Source organism: Dryobates pubescens, chromosome 28 (assembly GCF_014839835.1).
Source record: "Dryobates pubescens isolate bDryPub1 chromosome 28, bDryPub1.pri, whole genome shotgun sequence".
Lineage (NCBI taxonomy): Eukaryota > Metazoa > Chordata > Aves > Piciformes > Picidae > Dryobates > Dryobates pubescens.
The window spans coordinates 11,438,397-11,460,061 of NC_071639.1; positions in this window are offsets into that span (position 1 = coordinate 11,438,397).

Genomic DNA, 21,665 nt, shown 5'->3' on the forward strand with positions numbered 1-21,665 from the left:
CAAGAAAGCTGGGGAGGGACTTTTTAGGATGTCAGGTTGTGATAGGACTGGGGGGAATGGAGCAAAATTAGAAGTGGGTAGATTCAGATTGGATGTTGGGAAGAAGCTCTTCCCCTTGAGGGTGGTGAGACACTGAAACAGGTTGCTCCAAGAGGTGGTGGAAGCCTCATCCCTGGGAGTTTATACAGCCAGGCTGGATGTGTCTCTGAGCAACCTGATCTAGTGTGAGGTGTCCTTGCCTGTGGCAGGGGGGTTGGAACTGGCTGATCCTTGGGGTCCCTTCCAGCCCTGACAGTTCTAAGTGCAGGGAGCCAGAGAACCAGGGCTGTTGGTGTATTGCATGACTTGGCAAAAGCCAGGGATGACTTCTGCCTTTGCTTTCTCTCGGTAGAACAAGTGGAAGTGGTGTAATTTGAAGTTGTATTTCTGTGTTTCAAAACCAGATGCTGAGTGTTCTGCAAGCAGGGGCAGATGTGCTTCTGTTCCTGTGTGTTGAACTGACAAGGCAGTGCTGTCAAACCTGACACAGCGGCACGCAGGAAGATTCCTCCTCTGAAAATTGCCCGAAGCCAGAATTAGTTGCACACTAATTTGTGACCTTGTTTATTCCAAAGGGTTGTCACTTTAAATGCAAGTTCACACTCTAATGTTCTTTGTAACTGCAAGAGTTGCAAATAAAAAGGGCAAGCGTTCTACGTGCGGCGGTGGGAACTTGCAGAGTACTTTGGGAGCACGTATTGTGCAAGGGGGAAAGAACCCTCTTGGAAAGCAGAAGCAGGGTCAGGTGTTAAAAGCTTTGAATTAAAGGGCTTGCACACTTGATGCCTTTCAACTCCAGTTTTTATTTGCAAGGCAGTGGAGAAACAACAATAGTTGCATTCCATTGGCTTTCAAGCCAAATCCTGCACTGGTGGGAGATACGCTTTGGAGGAAGAGTTGTCACGACTCAGGTAGGTAAAATGAGTGCTGAACCTGCATCCTTCTGCCTGAGCAAAGCAGGGGGAACTTCTGTGGTGGTTAGAAGTTGGGAAGCGATCATAGTTAGGAGATCTAACTGCTAATAAGAGCAGGAGAGAAGGAGAGGGAGTGCTGACTACTGATCCCTGCATTTTGCTACTGGTAGTCACGGTGTGAACGTCTTGAAGTGATTCAAAACCAAACTAAAGCAAACAGTAGTCTCATGTCCCTGGGCTCAACACCTGAAGTGTTTTCTTCTTAAAAATGGGAGCTGACAGCAGGGATTGCACTGGAAGTTTTGCAAACCAGGGATAATTCTGTTGAGCTCCCAGAGGCTACATCTCATACTTCGTCAAGCGTGGGGTCTCCTGTGTAGTCAAGGTAACCTAACTGAAGATGTGAGGAAAAGAACTGCAGTGATATTGGAAGACTTCATGGTGTGCAGAAGAGATGCTGATACTTTCCCTTCTGATGCTGGCTGTGCAGCTGTGCATCATTTTATATCACCTTCCAAGGTGGGTGCAAAAACGGGGCCAAGAAGGTATTTAGGAGCTTCATGTGATTGAAACCACTGACTGCAGCTGTGCAGCTCTCAGTGCCTGGTGCTAGGTTATTGAACTGATTGCTGTGTGGTGTGACCATTAACAACCATTTATATCTCTCTCTAGATATATATTTATTTTAATAAGTATTTGAATTGAAATATTTACCAATTCTCTCTTGAGTAAAAGTTATCAGGGTGGGAAAGCTTTTGCTGGAAGAAGCTGCAGTTTGCCCTCACCGCTTGCATCTGCCTTGCTTTTTCAGTAGGATTTAGGAAGGAACGCAGCCAATTTTGCACTTTTCTCTGAAGCTCTGAACTAGTCACTGAAAACTTGTGTGGCCAGCAGGAGCAGGGAGGTCATTCTGCCCCTGTGCTCAGCACTGCTTGGGCCACACCTTGAGTACTGTGTCCGGTTCTGGGCACCTCAATTTAAGAAGGGCATTGAGACACAAGAATGTGTCTGGAGAAGGGCAACGAGGCTGGGGAGAGGTCTGGAGTGCAGCCCTAGGAGCAGAGGCTGAGGGAGCTGGGTTTGTTTAGCCTGGAGAAGAGGAGGCTCAGGGGAGACCTTATTGGCATCTACAACTACCTGAAAGGAGGTTGTAGCCAGGTGGGGGTTGGTCTCTTCTCCCAGGCAATGAGCACCAGAACAAGAGGACACAGTCTCAAGCTGCACCAGGGGAGGTTTAGGCTGGAGGTGAGGAGAAAGTTCTTCTCAGAAAAAGTTGTTGGCCATTGGAATGTGCTGCCCAGGGAGGTGGTGGAGTCACCATCCCTGGAGGTGTTCAAGAGGGGATTGGATGTGGCACTTGGTGCCATGGTTTAGTTAGTCATGAGGTGTTGGGTGATAGGTTGGACTTGATGATCCTTGAGGTCTTTTCCAACCTTATTGATCCTGTCATCCTATTCTATGAAAAGTAAAAAGTTGTCTAGGAAAAAAAATATTCAATCTGCTCTGCTGCTGCATCCTCTGTGCCACAGTGGTCCAAGCATCATTTGGGAGCACCTGGCATTTCAGTGTGACCAGTTTTATTTCTGCCTTTCTGCTGTCAGTGTTGCTTTTCATATCCTTTTGTTCCAGGTCAGAGCAACCCACGTGCACAGGTGGCCTGTCCAGCTAAGCAGAGATGCTGCACCTGTCCTCAGGGCTTGTAGAAGGCACTTCCAAGGAAGAAAAATACATGGGTGTTGGCCAGAAGAGGCAGGAGGGTGATGCAGCACAGCTGGCTCTGCTCCTTCTGGCCCAGCTTCTGTGTGTAAATCACAGTTAGAGGGAAACACCATGGATTAGATCTAAGGCAATTAAACATTGTTGGAAGTATGGGATAAATTGGAAGCAGGTATGTGTAGGGACAAGGAACACCACCAAAATGGGATTATTTTGGTGATGTAAAACAAATTAACCTTCTGCTTGCCCCCCACCAGTGCTGACAGTGGTTAATTAACAGTGAAGGAAACGTCACTGTTGTTCTAGGCAACCATAAAGTTACACTTGGGCAAACACCTGATGAGCCTCCTCTAAACCACAAATGTCTCAGAAGTGGAAAAACCCTGAAGCTGTAGAGGAAGGGAAGGAGCTTTTCCTAGTGCCCAGGTGCAGTTCCAGGCCACGCTCCAGCAGGGGGAGGCAGGGGCATGGAATTCTTCGTGAAACCCTGGGATGCTTCTAGGGGATGCTTAGTCTGTTCTGTGCTGTAGGGTTGGGGTTGTTTTCCACCTCTCTGGCAGGGCAAGGCACAGATGGAGGATTTAAAAATCCCTTTCTTTAAATAAACTGTATGGTTAGGGATGCATTGCCCCTGTTCCTGAGGGTTTTTTCCCCTTTCCCCCCCAAAAAAAACCTCATTGTTGACTCTTCATTTAAGGACTGCTGAAGGAAACCCATTTTAAGGTTGGAATGATTTAAATTCCTATGTAAAAATAAAAACCTGAGAGAGAAAGCAAGGCAGAGCTCCCTTTTGCAGCAGGAACTGCGGTGTTAATGAGTTAATTTTGAGCCATAAACTTTGCTTTACATGAGTCAAAAAAGAGCTGATTCTTAGGGTACCTGGGGCACCTGCAGTGTGCTGAGGTCCCTTGAGTTTTGTGTTTCACAGAGACATTGAAAATGCCCCTGGCACTATTGTCCTCAGAATCCTTGCAGGGCAAGGGCAGTCTCTGTTCTGGGGGCTCATCAAAGGCTTGGCACTGGAGAGCTGGATGAGAGAGTGAGTGTGTGCTTAAAGTGATTTCTGTTCAGAAAGGTAAGCAGGAGCTTTGCTGCTTCTGTTATGTTGGGCTTTAGCAAGTCAGGGAACAAACAGAAGAGAAGAAAATAAGGGGTGGGTGTCAGGAAGATGGGGCCAGGCTCTTCTCATTGGTCCCCAGTGACAGAACAAGAGGTAGTGGCATAAACCTGAGCACAGGAAGCTCCATCTAAACAGGGGGAGGAACTTATTTACTTTGGGGGTGGCAGAGCATTGGAACAGGCTGCCCAGAGTGGTGGTGGAGTCTCTGTGTCTGGAGACATTCAAGGCCCACTTGGATGTGTTTCAATGTGGTCTGCTTCAGGTGACCCTGCTCTGGCTGGGGAGGGTTGGACTGGATGACCTCCAGCGATCCCTTCCAAACCCTACAGTTCTGTGCTTCTGTGGCTCATGTTTAGTGCTGAACTTTAGAGGGGATCCCACATTTGTGCACAAAAACATCCTGTTCCTGGCTTGCACTTCATTTCTTCCATGTCAGTGTTTAGTTTGAAGGTGCAATCTGAGCCCACACAGACATGAGTGAGTTGGCAGAGATCACTTCCTGCCAAAACTTGTTTCTCTTGCTTGTTCAGTTAAATAACAGAATTGTTACTGGCAATGAGACCTCTTAATAACTCTAATTAGCACAATAGATTGTAAAGCTAATGATAATATTTTTAAAGCCAAATTGCATATGCTTTGCTTGGAATTTAGTTTGAAGTGTGTGCTGAGTCAGGAAGTGTTTCCAACCTCTCCCTGTGTGTGAGCCTTCCACACAGATGCTCCAGGAATTAAACAGGGAAGGTGCTGCAGTTGCATCACATCTGTGGAATTTGATGGCACAAAGGAGGCTGCATGGACCACCATGAGCAACTGGCTTTAATTTCCCCACCTTTCCTTTAAGGTATGAGAGTGCTTTCCTTGTTACACAAGCACCATCGCTGGGTGCTTCAGGGCACCGAGCTGGAGGCATTCTGGGGAGAGGATCTAGTAAAGCTGGACAGCTTGGGGGTATCTCCTGCAGGGCAGACCCCAAACTGGGACTGGGGACTGTGAGAATTGCCCAGGTGTTGCTTTTGGTTTTGCTTGGGTACAGCTATTAGATGATCCAAAGACCAGGCTGGTATGAGGCCACCTTTATGCAAAAGTGGCTGAAAATGAGCTGCTGTCCTGGCTGTGAAAGTTTGTCTTAGTTTCTAAGCACAGCTCTGCATCACTTCATGTGTATGCCATAGAAGCAGCATCTCTTGTAGCTGTTCTAGCCTGTACCCTTCTACCCCAGGAACCCATCCTGCTCCCTCTGATGGATGCATGCCCCAAATGTATGCAGGGAGCAGAATGAGGCCATGCTCACTCACACACCAGCCTGATGTTTCCCACAGCTGGGAAATGGGATAGCAGTGACAGCAGGGACTTTGCCTTTGTACCTCCAAGCACCTGTACTGAGATACTTGCATTTGTTTGTGTGCCATCCTCCTATCAAGGAGATGATTCAGGGGCAGGAGGTGTGGGACGTCAAAAGCCTGTGGTTTATTGGATGTTCTATTTTTTTCCTTCCCAGTGCACAGCCCTTTCTCTCTCCATGCCCAGCCCCCAGCTATGGAATGTGTGCTTTGTAATATATGTGTGTGCAGTAAATTAAACTCAAATTGAAGGAACAATTTCCTTACAGCTGAAGCTCCATTAATTACTGGTTGTAAATCACATTAGCTGAGATTATGTTATAATGGCTGCAAAATAGACATTGTCCATGAGAGGGTGGAAGGATTTGGAGACCCAACTGACAATCACTTCAGTTGCTTGCACTGAGCAGATGTGGAAGTTGTTGCTTCATTTTGCTCCCAGCTGTTGGTCCACTCACACTGCCTAGCCCAGGAGGCTCCCTCCAAATCGGCTGAGACAGAGGAAAGCCTGGTGCTCTGCTGGTCCCCAAGGACCAAAGTCCCACAAGGCAATTTGAGCAACTTCATTTAGGTCATTAGCTTCCCTTAACCATCCTGTGGCAGAAGGGACTGCTGTGTACAGCTACTTCTTCCCAAAGATATGATGATTTACTCGTGGTGGTTTGCTTCCTCACTTTAGGCTTTACCTTGCTTGTATCTTTTTATAGAGTCATAGAATCAACAAGGTTGGAAAAGACCTCAGAGATCATCAAGTCCAACCTGTCACCACAGACCTCATGCCTACTAGACCATGGCACCAAGTGCCACGTCCAGTCCCCTCTTGAACAGCTCCAGGGATGGTGACTCCACCGCCTCCCTGGGAAGCACATTCCAATGGCTAACAACTCTTTCTGGGAAGAACTTTCTCCTCACCTCGAGCCTAAACTTCCCCTGGCACAGCTTGAGACTGTGTCCTCTTGTTCTGGTGCTGGTTGTGTTTCCCTCCTGATGCAGATTTGTTAGGTGTATTCGATCCTTTTTTGTTATTATTTGCTTTTGCCTCCTTCATTGCAGCAGAGGCTGAATAGTTCATTCTATCGTTCTGTGGAGTGCTGTGTTTCAGTTCCTAAACCCATGCTTGTCACCAAAGTGCCCTCTCCCACCCATGCCCCCTTGCTCCAGGTGAAGAACTGTGGTGTTTGAGCCCTCAGATCCTGATCACCACACAACAGGCTCAAGACTGTACCAGGGTTTGGCTGCCAGAGAGGCTCTGCCCCTCCTCGTCTGTACAAGCAGATGCTGTGTGTGGAAGTTTCTCAGCTGAGTTTGTATGCAAACAACATACAGCTCCTGCCTGCTGATGGCTATCCAACTCCCCAGCTAATTAAAATCTATCAGCTACACTGGCATATGTAATTGAAAAAGAAAAAAACCCTAGCTATGCTATAGCATGACTCTGCATGCATATTGACTGGGAAGAACCCTTGCCAAGTGAGAGAGAGGGGGAAAGAAAACCCAGAAAAAGATATAATTACAGTGAATTTGGAGAGTGAGTGGTTTTATTTTTTTCCTGTTGAATTAAGGGGAAGGAGTGTGCAAACATTTCTTACACAGAGCCCTCTAGCTGCACTGCTCTTCTAGCAGTGGAGAAAACTCAGACCTGCCGGACCTGGCCACTTGTGTAGAATGTTATGATCTGAAATTGCTCTCTGTGGCTTTCTCCCTGACAAGTTGTGCTGGAGGGGGGCAGCTGAGCCTGCCCCAGCTGCTGAGCTGCCGTGCTTCTCGGGCAGGAGTCAGGAGATGGCACCATTGCTCTTCATCCTCCTTCTCCTCCTGCTGTGCGAGCGAGTGTTCAGTCTGGGGAAGAGGCTCCCTCTGTGACATGGCCATGCGGTGGCTGCTGGGGGCAGCCTGTGGTGGAAGCAGTTTCCTCCTTGCCATAGACATTGATGTTTGGAGATCAGATTTTTGGGACTGCATCCCTGGCTGGGAGTGGCTCTCTTGGCTGTCATCCCCCCAGGTGTGACAAGTACTTGATACCTGGATGTGTCCAGAGAAGGGCAACGAGGCTGGGGAGAGGTCAGGAGCTCAGCCCTGTGAGGAGAGGCTGAGGGAGCTGGGGTTGCTTAGCCTGGAGAAGAGAAGGCTCAAGGGAGACCTTATTGCTCTCTACAACCCCCTGAAGGGAGGCTGGAGACAGAGGGAGGGGGTTGGTCTCTTCTCTCAGGCAACCACCAACAGAACAAGAGGACACAGTCTCAAGCTGAGCCAGGGGAAGTTTGGGCTGGAGGTGAGGAGAAAGTTCTTCCCAGAGAGAGTTGTTAGCCACTGGAATGTGCTGCCCATGGAGGTGGTGGAGTCACCATCCCTGGAGGTGTTCAAAAAATGTGAAGCCATGGCACTTTGGGACACGGTTGCCAGCTGGACTTGATGATCTCAGAGGTCTTTTCCAACCAAAACAATTCTATGGCCCGTGGTCAGCCACCTCAGCCAACAAACCATACCCTTTGATGACCACTTGTCAAGCTCCCTCCCCAGTTCAGTTTCCTTGCTGCTGCAGGCTGCCTTGGTGCTCCAGAGTTCTGCCTATTGCTTTCTGCACCTTTTTCTCCCTGCCTGCTTTGGGTGCAGGGATTTCCCCCGGGGGTGCTCAGCCCTTTGGGTGCAATCCCTTGTGGTTGGTCTTTCGGGTTGTTTCTTTTTTGCTTGGAAGAAGCTCAGAAGGAAAGGGGGAAAGCAGAGTTCCAGCCCCTCAGAGGATTGTTTCTTTTATCACCGGGGATGCTGTGAGGCTTTATTGCCTTCCTGAGCTCTTTAGCACAGCAATAAATGAGCCGTTAAAATATTTGAAAATCAATAAACGTAATAAAGAACCAAGCAAATTACAAAAGCCACTCCTGATGCTCAGTGATTCGAGGAGTAGCCATGTCCTCAGGTGAGCAGGGAGTCGAGGTGGGGAGGTGACCTTGCAGCGGCTGCTGCACCAGGGGATGGAGGAGGCAGAACCACTCTGGATCCCATCCTGGGGGGCAAGGCAGGTTGTGGGGCAACCAGTGGGCCTGGGTGGCCTGAGTGGGGTGGAAGCCCTGCCCTACCACCCCTTGCCCATCCAGGCTGCTGCCAGGCTTTTATTTGGGAGATTCCCTTCGCCTCAGGTTTAATTTTCAGCTCAGGCTCCTGAGGAAGCTGCTGGAGTGCATGGCTGAGTCTCCACAGCTTTACCCAAGTTCAGCAACGTGCACAAAAACCTGGGGAAGAGCAGCCTGAGAGAGGATCTTCCCAGGGCATGCAAATATCTGAAGGGTGGAGGTTGTTAGGATGTGGTTGGGCTCTTCTCAGTGGTGGCCAGTGACAGGGTGAGGAGCAATGGGTACAAACTAGAACAGAGGAGATTTCACTTGAACTTAAGGAGACACTCCTTCACTTTGAGGGTGACAGAGCCCTGGAGCAGGCTGCCCAGAGAGGCTGTGGGGTCTCCTTCTCTGGAGATGCATTCAAAGCCCTCCTGGACCTGTTCTGTGTAATTTATTCTGGATGACCCTGATTTAGCAGAGGGGGTTGGACTTGATGATCTGCAGAGGTCCTTTCCAACTCCACCATCTGTGATTCTGTGATAAACTCAAGGTGACCTCCAGGGATGAGCTGGGCAGGGGATGACTGGTGGCTGGTGCGGAGCCTTGGCAGCCTGGGGGATTCCTTGCTTACCCAGGCACTGCTATCTCAATTCTCCTCCACCAGGCAAGTGGGAAGGAGCCAAAGTGTGAGCAGAGAGCAGCGGTGGCCGGGGCTGGAGTCACAGCCCCCCTTCACCACTGTTTTCTGAGGTTCATGTGTCTAAATGACTTCTCAGCAGCTGTCCTCCCTGGAGACCAGCTGTCTTGAAAGATGATACCACTCTTGTAATTAAAGTAATTGTTTAAATTCATTCCCTTAAACTGGACCCCATCATAACTTAACCAATTCTATCTACACAGGCATGGGGGGGTGGTTGAAGAGGGTCGAGGTGGGTGTCACGAAATTGATTCATCACCCAGAAAGATTTATAGGCAAAAATCCTCTTACACTGAAATGCCTAATAAAGATGCAGCAAAAAAAACCCCACCTAAATTGCATACAGGGCACAACCCAGGCTGACAGCTGCCCCCAGAGCCCTGCTGCTGCCTTTTGTGCAGCAGTGACTGGTGGGCTGAATGTCACCCTGGCAGCCAGGTGTTTGCTGGTGGCAGAGAGAAGTGCTCCAAGCCTCCTTGGCAAGCTCATCTTCTGCCCAAACAGCAAATGAGGTTGTATCCACCCAAGCTGGTTTGGGATGTTTCATTTCCTTTCTCACCTAGCCTGGCTGCTTTCTGCTTTTCTGGAAATCTGAAGGTAATTGCATGTAGCTGTTTAAAGAATGGAATGATTTAAATGACAGGGTAAAGCTGGAAGTAAAGAGACAAGCTGTGTGTAAATGCTGGCTGTGGGCAAAGGGGGCTGTGGGTGGTTGTGTGCCATCCTGCCTGGTGCAGGCTGAGGGAGCTGGAGTTGTTCAGCCTGGAGAAGAGAAGGCTCTGGGGAGACCTAATAGTGGGCTTCTTGAAGGGAAGCCCCTGAAAGGGGCTACAAAAAGGCTGCAGAGAGACAGTTTCCAAAGGCCTGCAGTGATGATGGGACAAGGGACAATGGTTTGAAATTAGAGAAGAGCAGATTTAGATTGGATGTGAGGAGCAAGTTCTGCACCATGAGGGTGGTGGAACACTGCAACAGGTTGCCCAGGGAGACAGTGGAAGCTCCATCCCTGGAGAGATCCAAGGTCAGTCTCAACAAGGCTCTGAGCAACCTGATCTAGTGGAGGATGGACAGGATGACCCTGGGAGGTCCCTTCCAACCCAAACCCTTCTGTGATTCTATGAAGGTTGAGGAGCACTGGGTGCTTCCCTCCCCAGTGTGTTTATGAGTAGCATGGATGTCATGCAGCAGTAGCAGGAGACAGAGAGCAAAACAATTGTTCCAGTTCTGTGCTGATAATACTTCCCCCCCCCCCCCCCCCCATGTCTGTGAAGTTAAAAGAAATGCAAGTAAAAGTAAAAAAGAAACAAGTGATGTCTTGTTTCTCCTGGATCTACCACATCTCTTTTGCATCTTTCTTTAAAGGTACAGCCATTGTTTTAAGAAAAAAAGAAACACATGGGCCATCCTCCCACCCTTATTCACAGAACCACAGAATTGCCTAGATTGGAAAAGACCTTTAAGATCATCAACTCCAATCAGGTCATCAGTCCAATCAATTATTCTTCTTGCAAGTGGTAGATGCAGAAGAAAGAATGTAGCATTCCAAGTGTCCATACCAATAAGAGCCAGGGCTTTGCTTTCCCTGGAGTAGGGAGAAGGACAAGCACCTGCCCAGCAGTGGCTGCCAGCAAGGTGAGATCCTTGAGCTCACCACACTGCTGGTAAGCAGGTGCTTGTCCTTCTCCCTGTCCCCAGGGAAGGGCAGCAGCAAAGGCCTGGCTCTTATTTTTAAGTAGAATAGAATATAATTAACCAGGTTGGAAAAGATCTTCAAGATCATCAAGTCCGACCTATCACCAACACCATCTCATCAACTAAACCATAGCACCAAGCATCCCATCCAGTCTCTTCCTAAACACCTCCAGTGGTGGTGACTCCACCACCTCCCTGGGCAACACATTCCAATGGCCAGTCTCTCTTTTGGGAAGAATTTCTTCCTAACATCCATCCTAAACATCCCCTGGCACAGCTTGAGACTGTGTCCTCTTGTTCTGGTGCTGGTTGCCTGGGAGAAGAGACCAACCCCCACCTGGCTACAACCTCCCTTCAGGTAGTTGTCGACAGCAATAAGGTCTTCCCTGAGCCTCCTCTTCTCCAGGCTAAGCAACCCCAGCTCCCTCAGCCTCTCCTCACAGGGCTGTGCTCCAGACCCCGAGGAGTTTTGGTATGTATTGGAGTATTGGTATTGGATCTAAGGTTTCTTGCTTTTCCTCTTCTTCCTTGGCAACTACAACAAGCTTAATGATCATCTCATCTTCTGTGGTGACAGGTTCAAAGTACCTCCCTTCAAACCTGTGAAACCAGGCTAGCACAAAGCCAGTGGAATGCAGGGAGTGCAAAACCAGTGTGCAGGGACCAAACCCAGAAGGACCAGTGACTGCAGCTGCTAGCCTGTCTGATGAGGCATTGAACAGACTGAAAAGAAAGGTGAGGAGCACATTTTAGCTTGTGATAAACACTGAGTGGCAGGGTATGTGAGCCTGTGAAGTGGGCAGCAGGGAGCTGTGCAACACTTGCAGACAGTTGTGACAAAGCCCTTTGCTGGGCTAATGTGATCTAATGCAGTCGACAGAGCATGGCAGGATGATGATGATTGTTATTCATTAGATGTTTTACAGATTTATTTATTGGTTTGGGTGGTCATTGCTGCTAGTGCTGCATGAAATGGGGGCAGACATGGTGCCTTCTGTGATGAGAGACTGGAAACAGAGTGACAGGCTGCTCCTGCATCCTGCCCTGATGCCAGTGATAACTGCTGTCTTGTGGTGTAGAGGTGGTGCTGAGGGATGTGGTTTAGTGGTGACCTGGCAGTGCTGGGTTAATCACTCAGGTTGGAACAGACCCTCAGGATCACCAAGTGCAACCCAGAACCCTACTCTACAAGGTTCACCCCTAAACCATATCCCCAAGCACCACGTCTAAACGACCTTTAAACACATCCTGGACTGGTGACTCAGCCACCTCCCTGGTCAGCACATTCCAATGTCTGACCATTAATGCTTGCACTTGATGAGCTGTAAGGCCTCTCCCAACCAAAACGATTCTGTCACCCCTTGGCATCTCTTGGCCATTCCTGCCAAACGATCAGCACAGCCAGCTCCGAGCGTGTCTGTGTACAGGTAGGGGCTGTGTGAGCTGCACTGGGCACACACACACATCCCTAGTGTCACTGGCAAAAAACAATAGAGCCCAAACTCTCTTCCCTTTGATTTCCACCTAAATTATCCCAAACGAGGTCCTTCCCGCCCTGCCGGCATCAGCTGGGCTCAGGGTCGGGGCCAGGCTGCTGCAGGAGCGGGACAAAGGGCTGATGCTACAGCCTGGTTTCCATGGCAACGGAGGAGGGGGAAGCAAAACCAGAAATGTTGCAAACACCCCTTCTGCTCAGCACAGCCCAGAGCACCGTGTTGCAAAAGATGCTGCTATTTTTAGTTCATTTTATTTGGTGGTGGGGGTGGGGGCAGGATGAAGGGGAGTCCCCATGGCTTCGCCTTTCAGCGGCGGGGGGAGTCCAAACGGTTTCACCTCTCAGCTTGTGGAGTTTCTGAAAGAAATGAATAAATAAAAAAAATAAACTAAATAAATAAAGAAAGGGCAAAATTTGTTCTCAGTGTAGCTGCTGAGAGCAGAGGAAGCCAACGGGCAGGCCTGGCTTTGCTGCATGTGAGCTGTGTGTGTTCTTTAAAAGGCAGTGGTTGGCTGCTGCTCCGGACATGATGTGGTTGAAGCTGTCATCGTAATGGAAATTCATTGCTGTAGCTATGGTAAATCGAGTTTTCTGCCTGTGCTGAATGCATTAGTCTAATGAGATGTTTGCAGCTGGAGAGAGCTGAGCTGCTGGAGGCTTGCACTGTGCTAAGAGACAGGGAGAAGATGGCTTTTGCCGGGGTGTGTGTGACTGTGCTCAAAGTCCTCTGCCTTGTGGGTACCAGTGCCCGGGTCCTCTAAAGACACTGCTCAGTGTTTTAAGCTAAGCAATAGGTAAGGGGAAAGCATGCTTCTTCTTCTCTGCCTGATGTGTGTTGTTGAGCCTTGGTGGAGCAGTCCTCCTTCTGCTGTTCTATGTGGTAACTTCTCACCTGGAGACTCTCTTCACCAAAGCACAGTTTTAGCTGGCCCCGGGAGCAGTGTGTGGGAGGAGAGGGGCAGCAGCAGCTCAAGGTGTGCTGCTGGAGCGTGTGTCTGTCTGTGTGTCTGTCTGTGTGTCTGGCAGTGTGTGTGCACTAGTTGCTGAAGACTTATGACTACAGAGCACTTTGCATGCAGAGCAGCTCCGGGCTCTGCCAAACCTGAGCCTAAGCAGGGTGGGTTTTGCTGCCAGGTAAAAATGCCTCTTCTATTTTAAAGCAGCTTCTTTAGCAATGTCTGCAGCAGGCAGTATTTACAGCACAGGTTTTTTTGGGGGGGGTTTAGTGTAGTTCATAGAGCACTGAGTTTAATTAAAACCTCCTCATATCTTCAAACCAGATGTTACGTTGGGGTTTTATCCTTAACTGATAACCAAAGGGAGCGATGCTGTTCGTATGCTGCATTTTGCCTTAGAGGCTCACAGGCACCCAGCTCTGAGTGATGCTGAGAAACACACTTCAGCAGAGTTGTTTATGCTTGTCTTTCCAGGTGATTTCAAGGCAACTTTGAGAGAGGACAGAGCAGGGGGATGGAATGTGTGCTCGTGCCCTGCTAGCCCTGCCAGTCCCTCCTGAGCTCTCCGAGCTGCCCCAGCCTGCAGCCCACCGCCTGCTGCCCAAGGGTGAAGCCCAGCGTGGTTGAGTGAGTAAAAGCCTTTGAGATGTGGGCACTGCTTCTCTTTCCACAGCTGGAAATGGCTGTGGGCTTGTTTCTGTGCAGGGAGCAGCTGCTTTTGTGTTTAGTGCATGCAAGGCTTGTGGCAGGTGTGTAAAGTTAATCAGGTGAGCTGCAGAAGGAAAGTTGTCTGAATTCTCAGCTTGGAGGGCGATTTCTTCTTAATCCTGGGCAGGGTTTCTGCAGATACTTTGCTCAGGGACAGACCAAGGGCTTTTCAAACTGAGTAAAGGCACAGTGGGTAATGTAAAGCAGGTAAAGGTGGGGGTTCAGTGACAAATACATAGGAAATGTGGGGCTGTTGTTATTTGTGGGAGCAGGGTTGGAGTCTGAAAAGTGTCTCTGTGCTACAACAGTACTTATAGCATCCTCCACTACACTGCAGCCAGTCCCAGCTCCAGCTAAGCTCTATCAGCTTGTGGTGTCAGTCAGCACAGCTTCCTTGGCTCCAGCCTCACCTGACACCCACTGAGGATATGGCTTGGAGATTTGCAAGCTGAGGTTCAGTGATCTTATTTAGATGAGGTTGTCTCCTGGTCCTCTCCAGCTGCAGAAAGTAATTCAGGTATCACTCATTTCCCAGATAAGGCAGAGCCTCTCTGACCCATCATGAAAGATATTTAGCTGATGCACATGTTGGAAAGGCTGGCAGGGGCACAAACTTTTTAATGATGGAGCAGGGAAAAAGGACAGGGAAAAAAATTAAAGGAGTCAACCAACAGATAAATGTACCTGTGCTGAATTAGATCAGAAAATCTGCACAGGGTGTGCCTCGATACAAATACTTGGCTGCTGTGGCACAGTAACTCTGATATTTATGTTATTTTGCTTACTGGAAATGTTTCATGAGTACTTTCCTACCTTTTGTGGAAAAGAATGGGTAGAAAGAGGCAATTTTCTTTCCCAGGCAATCAGTGCCTTGCCCTAGAGGTTTCTCACCTGCTGGGAACAAATGGCTGCACAGGTGCTTGATGGTGGCTCTGGTATCTAGAAAGAGGAAATGGCAGTAGGATGCTTTCCCCTCAGCTATTCTTTTAGCTCTGTGCTTGACACAAAATTTTAGTGTTTTGGGGTTTTTTTTTGAAGCATACTAAAAAGAGAAAGAAGTTTAAAGCAGAAACACTGTAGTGCAACCCACCATGGGACATGGGTGACACCCTGAGCTTCAGGAGGCTGAGATATGACCTTACCCAGATGTCTCCCCAGCACCTGCCCTGTCTTGAACTTAAGGTAGCATTACAAAATAAAAGGGAAAAGAAAGAAAAAAAAGGAGAGAGAAAGAGAGAGAGAGAGAGAGAGGGCATAAGCTGTAGGGTGAAGAAGAGGGATGTGGGGCAGCTGGCTGTTCACTTGAGGACAGGAGACAGGCAAGCCCTGCCTGCTGGGCTCCTGCCTGCTTCTCTCACCCAGCCCCTCTGGGATGAGGCAGGAGAGCAAGGGGCTTGCTGCTGAGATGTGGGCTCCCCTGGGTGGGGATGTGTCCATCCTCCTCCTCTCTGGCTGGGCCAGGACTTGTCAGCACCCTCTCAGGCTCCCCCAGCACCCAGCTCTGGTGGGAGCTGACCCAAGCCCTGCAGTATAAGAGGGGATGACTTCACTGACTGCCCAACATAGCCACTTCTCACTGGGCTCCAACCAGAGGTATTCAGGGGCTCCTTCACTGCTGCAGCCTGAACTCACACCATTAAACCTAACCAATATTCTTATAATTACTTTGGGAACATCTGGGGTACTTTAAACTACAAACCCAGGCACACTCTCCACCTGCCAAGCAGCAGAGAACCCACATGAGCCTGGCAAGTAAACCCAAGGCATAAAAGCAGAGTTTGGCTAAGAAAGACTTCCAGGAAATAGTTGGTGGGCAATGATTTCTGTTAGAAATGGATCAAAGCAGAATGCTGATATTTGATAATGCTGGAGTCAGCAAAGCTCTGTTTTCTCCAGGGGTTTTTAGTTCATTTTCATGAAATATTCTTAATGGCACCGTGGAAAACATAACAATGATAAAAAACCTTACCCCAGTTCCCTAAAATCCTTGCCTGCTTCTCTCCCTGCAGCTTTAAAGTGGTGCAAAGGAGTCCTCCAGCTTTGTTTACATCAAATGCTCCCAGCTGACCATTAAGAGCACTGAACAGGTGACTGGTGAGCAATGACCAATAATGGCTTTGCTTATGCAAAGAAAAACATTCCAGGCTCACCTTAAAGGGTGAAACAAAACATTCATGTGCATTGTTTCTGTTCTAACAAGTTGCCTCAAGTGGCATGGAGCTCTTGTGCAGAGGAAGTACCATTTTTTCTCTTTATTTTGCTGCACATTAAGAAAGGAAGAAAGAAAACAACAACAACAAAGTCTCATTCAAAACTCAGTCAAAATCCTGTTCCAGGGGATTGATTGCAGGCTGCTCTGCCAGGTAGAATCATGACCTGTGGGTTCATTCAAGGTGCTGACTAAATTTACTCTTGGCTAACACAGTTGAAAAGAATGTCCCATCTGAGCAAACCTCTTTGCCCCAAGTTTTCCTGTCACTGAATTGCCAAAAGAAAGGCTGATGTGCAGAGGAGGAGGGGTTAAAACTTACTAATGAAACATCTAAACTTCTCATATGCTTTTAAAATGATTACTATTATTATTAGAGCCTTATAAAGATGATGAAACTGGAAGTAGTTCATTAAGGCTGACTCCCTTTAGGAGCCAGTGTAAAGAAGAGTATAAAGAATTGCCCAGAGAGAGTCTGGATGTGTAATTATGTTCTGCTGAAGAATGAATGATGCCTCTTGAGCTCAACAGTTTGCCAGAGCCCTGTCGTTTGTCCTGACCCCATCTACCAAGGTGATTCCCACTGTGCAGCAGAAATGGTGCTGTAAATGCCAGCTTTATGCTCCCTGCCTGTCTGAGCTCAGTTTGGCTTGTGGGATGCCAAGGATGGTGTTTCCTTTCCATTCCTGGTCCTGGTTGGCAGCAGGGCCAGGAACGTGGCTCTGGTTTCCTGCTCCTCATACCTGGCACCTGCGTTGGCAATGCCAGACTACCAAAGCTTTCTCAGGGGGCAGCTGTTGCTCTGGTCAGGTTGGGTATTTGTCTCGGTGGGATGCCAGGAGTGCTCCTGGGCATTTTTGTGGAGGAATGACAAGTGTGACTGAAATGAATCATCCAGGATCCTGTGCTACAGTGCTCTGGGTGCTTTGGCTCCTCACAGGCTGCCTGCTCCTGCCTGCACCACAGCACACACAGCCCCTTGGTGCCCACGCAGCTCTGCTGAGGCTGGGGGCAGGGGAGCAAGGGGCTGCACTCGGCACAGACCAGGGGAAAGCCCAAGGTCTCATTCTTCTATTAACCCTGCCCTGGTATGCGAGTAGTGGCCACCTCCCTACCACCACCTTGCAGGGGTGATGGGCAGCTGGCTAAGGCCCTCCCCCGAGTGCATGCCAGTCAAGACATGCTTTGCTCCACATCTGGAACTGGCACTGCACCCAGACTGATGCCCAGAGGTGGTGCACAGGGGGGCAGAGGGCTTTCCCCTGTCGCCTCAAGGAAATGCTTATAGCATTTGTCTTCTGATTTAGTCTGGCAGCCTCCATCTATTTCCCTGCAAGGGCTGAGTGAGAGATGTGCCGAGTAACTGTCTCTTATGGCTCAGTAAATACTTGAATTTATTTGCATATTAAGCCAGCCACGTTTACATTGTGCTGGCTAAATGCAGCAGCACGAAATACTGCTCCGAGGGGGCCGGTGGCCCATTAAATGTGCTGAGGATTTATGTGAACGACTCCCTTTAACGTTAATGGAAGTTATCCACACAAATCTCCTTCCGATGGGGGAACAGACCATAATGTGTGTAAATACACATTACTCACTGCCCTGTGGCCAGTCAAAGGGATGCCGAGCAACCCCAAGCGCTGCTCTGCTGCGGGTGCTCCATCTATTGTCCTTAAAACGGGGGAAGTGCTGCTCATGGAGGGGGGGGGGGGGGGTGTCCAATCCCGGCTGGCACATGCTCAGAGGTGGCTGCAGCCCCTCAGGCTTCAGGGGCCACGAGGGAGAAAAGTTTTGCAGGATGGAGTCCTTGCTGAGCCGTAATGGGGAGAAGGGGCAGCTTCGCTGGGTGGGATACAAGAGCTGGGAGAAGAGAGGTTTCTCTGTCCCTTGGAAGCTCCTGGGGGAGCTGGAGAAAATCAGCTTACAGATTTCCCTGTTTCCTCCCCGAAGCCCTGCTGCAAGCCCCTGTGCTGCCAGGAGGGGCTTTCAGGAGGGGTTTGCAGTGACCTTTCTGGTTTCATCAGGCTTGGCTCTCCTGCCGTGTTGGTGCAGATCAGTGAGCAGCAAGGCATGGGCTCTACTCATGCATCAGATCATGCGTCCCTTCCTCCCAGATGGATGTCGCCACTGCAGCCCTGGGAGCTTCGCTGCTGGCTGCTGGTGAGGGGATTCGAGCACAAGCCCTGTGAGGAGAGGCTGAGGGAGCTGGGGTTGCTTAGCCTGGAGAAGAGGAGGCTCAGGGGAGACCTTCTTGCTGTCTACAACTACCTGAAGGGAGGTTGTAGCCAGCTGGGGGTTGGTCTCTTCTCCCAGGCAGCCAGCACCAGAACAAGAGGACACAGTCTCAAGCTGTGCCAGGGGAGGTTTAGGCTGGAGGTTAGGAAGAAATTATTTCCAGAAAGTGATTTGCCATTGAATGTGCTGCCCAGGGAGGTGGTGGAGTCACCATCACTGGAAGTGTTTAAAAAGAGCCTGGATGAGGCCCTTGGTGCCATGGTTGAGTTGATTAAATGGTGTTGGGTGATAGGTTGGACTTGATGATCTTGAAGGTCTTTCCCAACCTACTCTATTCCTATTTCTATTCCTATTTATTTCTATTCCTATTCTATTCTATTTCTATTCTGCCTGGAGCCCTCAGGGGCTGCTTGGCTGGCCATGCCACCCCTCTGGGCTAGGCTGGTTTTGAGCTGTGTGCTGCTGGGGGAGACTCCTGGGAGAAAGCTTCAACTTCAGAAACATTTTTAATATTGGAGATGGTAAAATTCCTGCAGTCTCAGGTGTTTCACTAAAATTGCCTGCCCATGATTTCTAATTAAATGAGGTTATTAAGCTGGGAGACAACACTGCAAAACTTATGGCTGATCTTTCATCCTTGCCCACTCTTTTCACACCATTAGCAGTGTGCAGTCTCTGTTGACAACAGGGCTGGGCACTGAGCTGGCAAAGGAGCTCGACTGCTTGTCACTGCTGAAAAGAAAGACCTGCTCAGGTGAGCTCCCATTAACCTCCTGGCAGGGCTTTTATCTCTCCATCAGGGTAGGTTGTGTGCAGCAAGAATGTCTGTCCAGGGCTGATTCAGGTGGTTATCTACCTGAGCAGGCAGGAGGCTGTGGTCAATGTTGGGCCACTCCCTGCAAGAAGGATATTGAGGTCATGGAGTGTGTCCAGAGAAGGGCAATGAAGCTGGGGAAGGGTCTGGAGGGCAGGTCTGGTGAGGAGCAGCTGAGGGGGCTGGGGGTGTTTAGTCTGGCAAAGAGGAGGCTGAGTGGAGACCACCTGGCTCTCTACAGCTACCTGAAAGGAAGTTGTAGCAAGATGGGTGTTGGTCTCTGTCTTGAGTATCAGGTGATAGGATGAGAGGAAATGACCTGAAGTTGTGCCAAGGGAGGTTTAGGTTGGATATTAGGAAAAACTTCATACTGAAAGAGTAGTCAAGCACTGGAACAGGCTGCCAGGGAGGTGGTGGAGTCACCATCCCTGGGCAGATTCAAAAGGCAGGTAGATGAGGGACAGGGTTTAGTGCTGACTTGGCAGTTCTGGTTTAACAAAGTGACTTCATGATCTTAAAGGTATTTTCCAACCAAGACAGCTCTGTGATTCTGTGACTGTGTGGTGCTTCTCTGGTGATTCAGATACTGGGACAGTCCTCAGACACTCAGCAGCTCCTGGAGCCCCCCCCTGCCCCTGAGCATGCCAACCTCGGTGCTAAATCAGAGCAGCACGCTGCGGTGGGTGTCTGTTGTCAGGCTCAGGCTGGGCATGGAGACATACCTTGGCAGCCCCAGGTATTCCCATAGAGCTGTGATGGGTTGTCTGCTGCTGGAATTGTTGTTGTCCCAATTAGTCAGAAGAAAGGTAGCTGGGAACAGAAGGCATTGCCATCCTCTGCTAGAAATCTCTTGCCAGTGCCTGTGCGATACAGGCCTAGAAAATATGAAAACAATCCCAAGATCACAGGCTCACAGGAGGTTAGGGGTTGGAAGGGACCTCCCAAGATCATCAAGTCCAACCCCCCTGCCAGAGCAGGACCATAGAATCCAGCACAGCTTGCACAGATGGGGCTTGAAAGTCTCCAGAGAAGGAGACTCCACAACCCCTCTGGGCAGCCTGTTCCTGTGCTCTGTGACCCTCACAGTGAAGAGGGTTGTGGTGGAACCTCCTGTGCTGGAGTTTATATCCACAACTTGAGAAGCAATAAACAACTCTCTGTGTTTGGGGGGGGGATTCACTGTGTGCAGGGGCTGAGCACTGGTTTGGAGGCTTAGGCTGGACTGCAGGAACATGCATAACTTCTGCTAGTGCTCTGTGTTGCTCTCACCAGATAGTGTCAGACTTATGTGGGGACCCAACCCTGTGATTATTTTCCACAACGAGCCTGAAAGCTTTCTGTTAGTCGCCCTCAGAGCTGGTTTGGAAGTGTGCCTTCTGCTGCCAGGCACTTGCAAGCACCAGACAACTGGAAGTGCATTCAGTGGGACCTTTCATCTGAGGTGTGTGTGGGCTTTTTTTTAGAGAGCAGCTAAAAGCTGACATTTAATCAGGATCATTTTGCAGCACCTATTGCCCGAGGTCTGCAGGCAGTGACACACAAACCAGCTGCTGTGGGCTTGTTCTGAGCGCTGAGCTTTCAGGTGGTGAAAACAGGGCTGTTGCCAAAGAGAGTGTAAAAACCATCTAGAAAAGGGGAAACTGGGGTGTGTTGGAGGGGGGGAAAGGGATCAAAACCGCTCTGAAAAGTGAAGGTTAAGTGCTTGTTTAGAAAATTGATGACAGATGTGATCAACCAGGGGCAAACTTTACTCCTGGGTGCTGCACGCTTTAGTAGCCAGCCCCAGTTAGCAAAGCTCTGCTCCCCAGTCACAGTGAGTCACACTCTGCTAACTTGCCACATGATGTTCCCACTGCTCCCTCTTAGCTCTGGGATATTTTGCAGTTTCTCAGCATGTTTTTTTTTTTCATTCCAGATGTGTCTGCTCTGCCTTTTGAGAGCCACCTGCAGCCTCCCAGTGAGGCAGATTCAGCACTCAGGCAGAGAGCAATCTGTGAGCAGCCGGAGTTTGCATTCCCAGGGAAGGGGGTGCCAGGGTGAAATCGCAGCTGATGGCCTGAAACACCACCACCAACCTCTGCCAGCCTGCCCAGTGGTCACTTGGGCACCAGAGTCTTTTCATCTGGAGTGGGAAATGGTGGCAATGGGGGTGACAGCCTCGTTCCCTAGCAGTCCTGGATCATAGGATGTTAGGGGTTGGAAAGGACCTTCAAAGATCATCAAGCCCAAACCCCCTGCCAGAGCAGGACCATGGAATACAGCACAGGTCACACAGGAACACATCCAGATGGGTCCTGCAAGTCTCCAGAGAAGGAGACTCCACAGCCCCTCTGGGCAGCCTGATCCAGAGCTCTGTGACCCTCACAGTGAAGAAGTTCCTCCTTATGCTGAGGTGGAACCTCCTGTGCTGCTGTTTATGTGCATTGCCCCTTGTCCTGTCACAGGGTGCAAGTGAGCAGAGCCTGTCCCCTCCCTCCTGACCCCCAGCCCTCAGATATTTACAAACATTCATTAACACAGCAGACTGTAGCAAGGGATGCAAATGCTTTTCTCCTTAATGACTAAATGAACATCCTTTTATTTATGCTGTTGCAGTGTGGTTCGAATAGAAGCAGATCTCCTGCATGTGGAAGGGCAAGCTCTGAGCATCTTCAGCAGCTGTGGTCTAAAGACA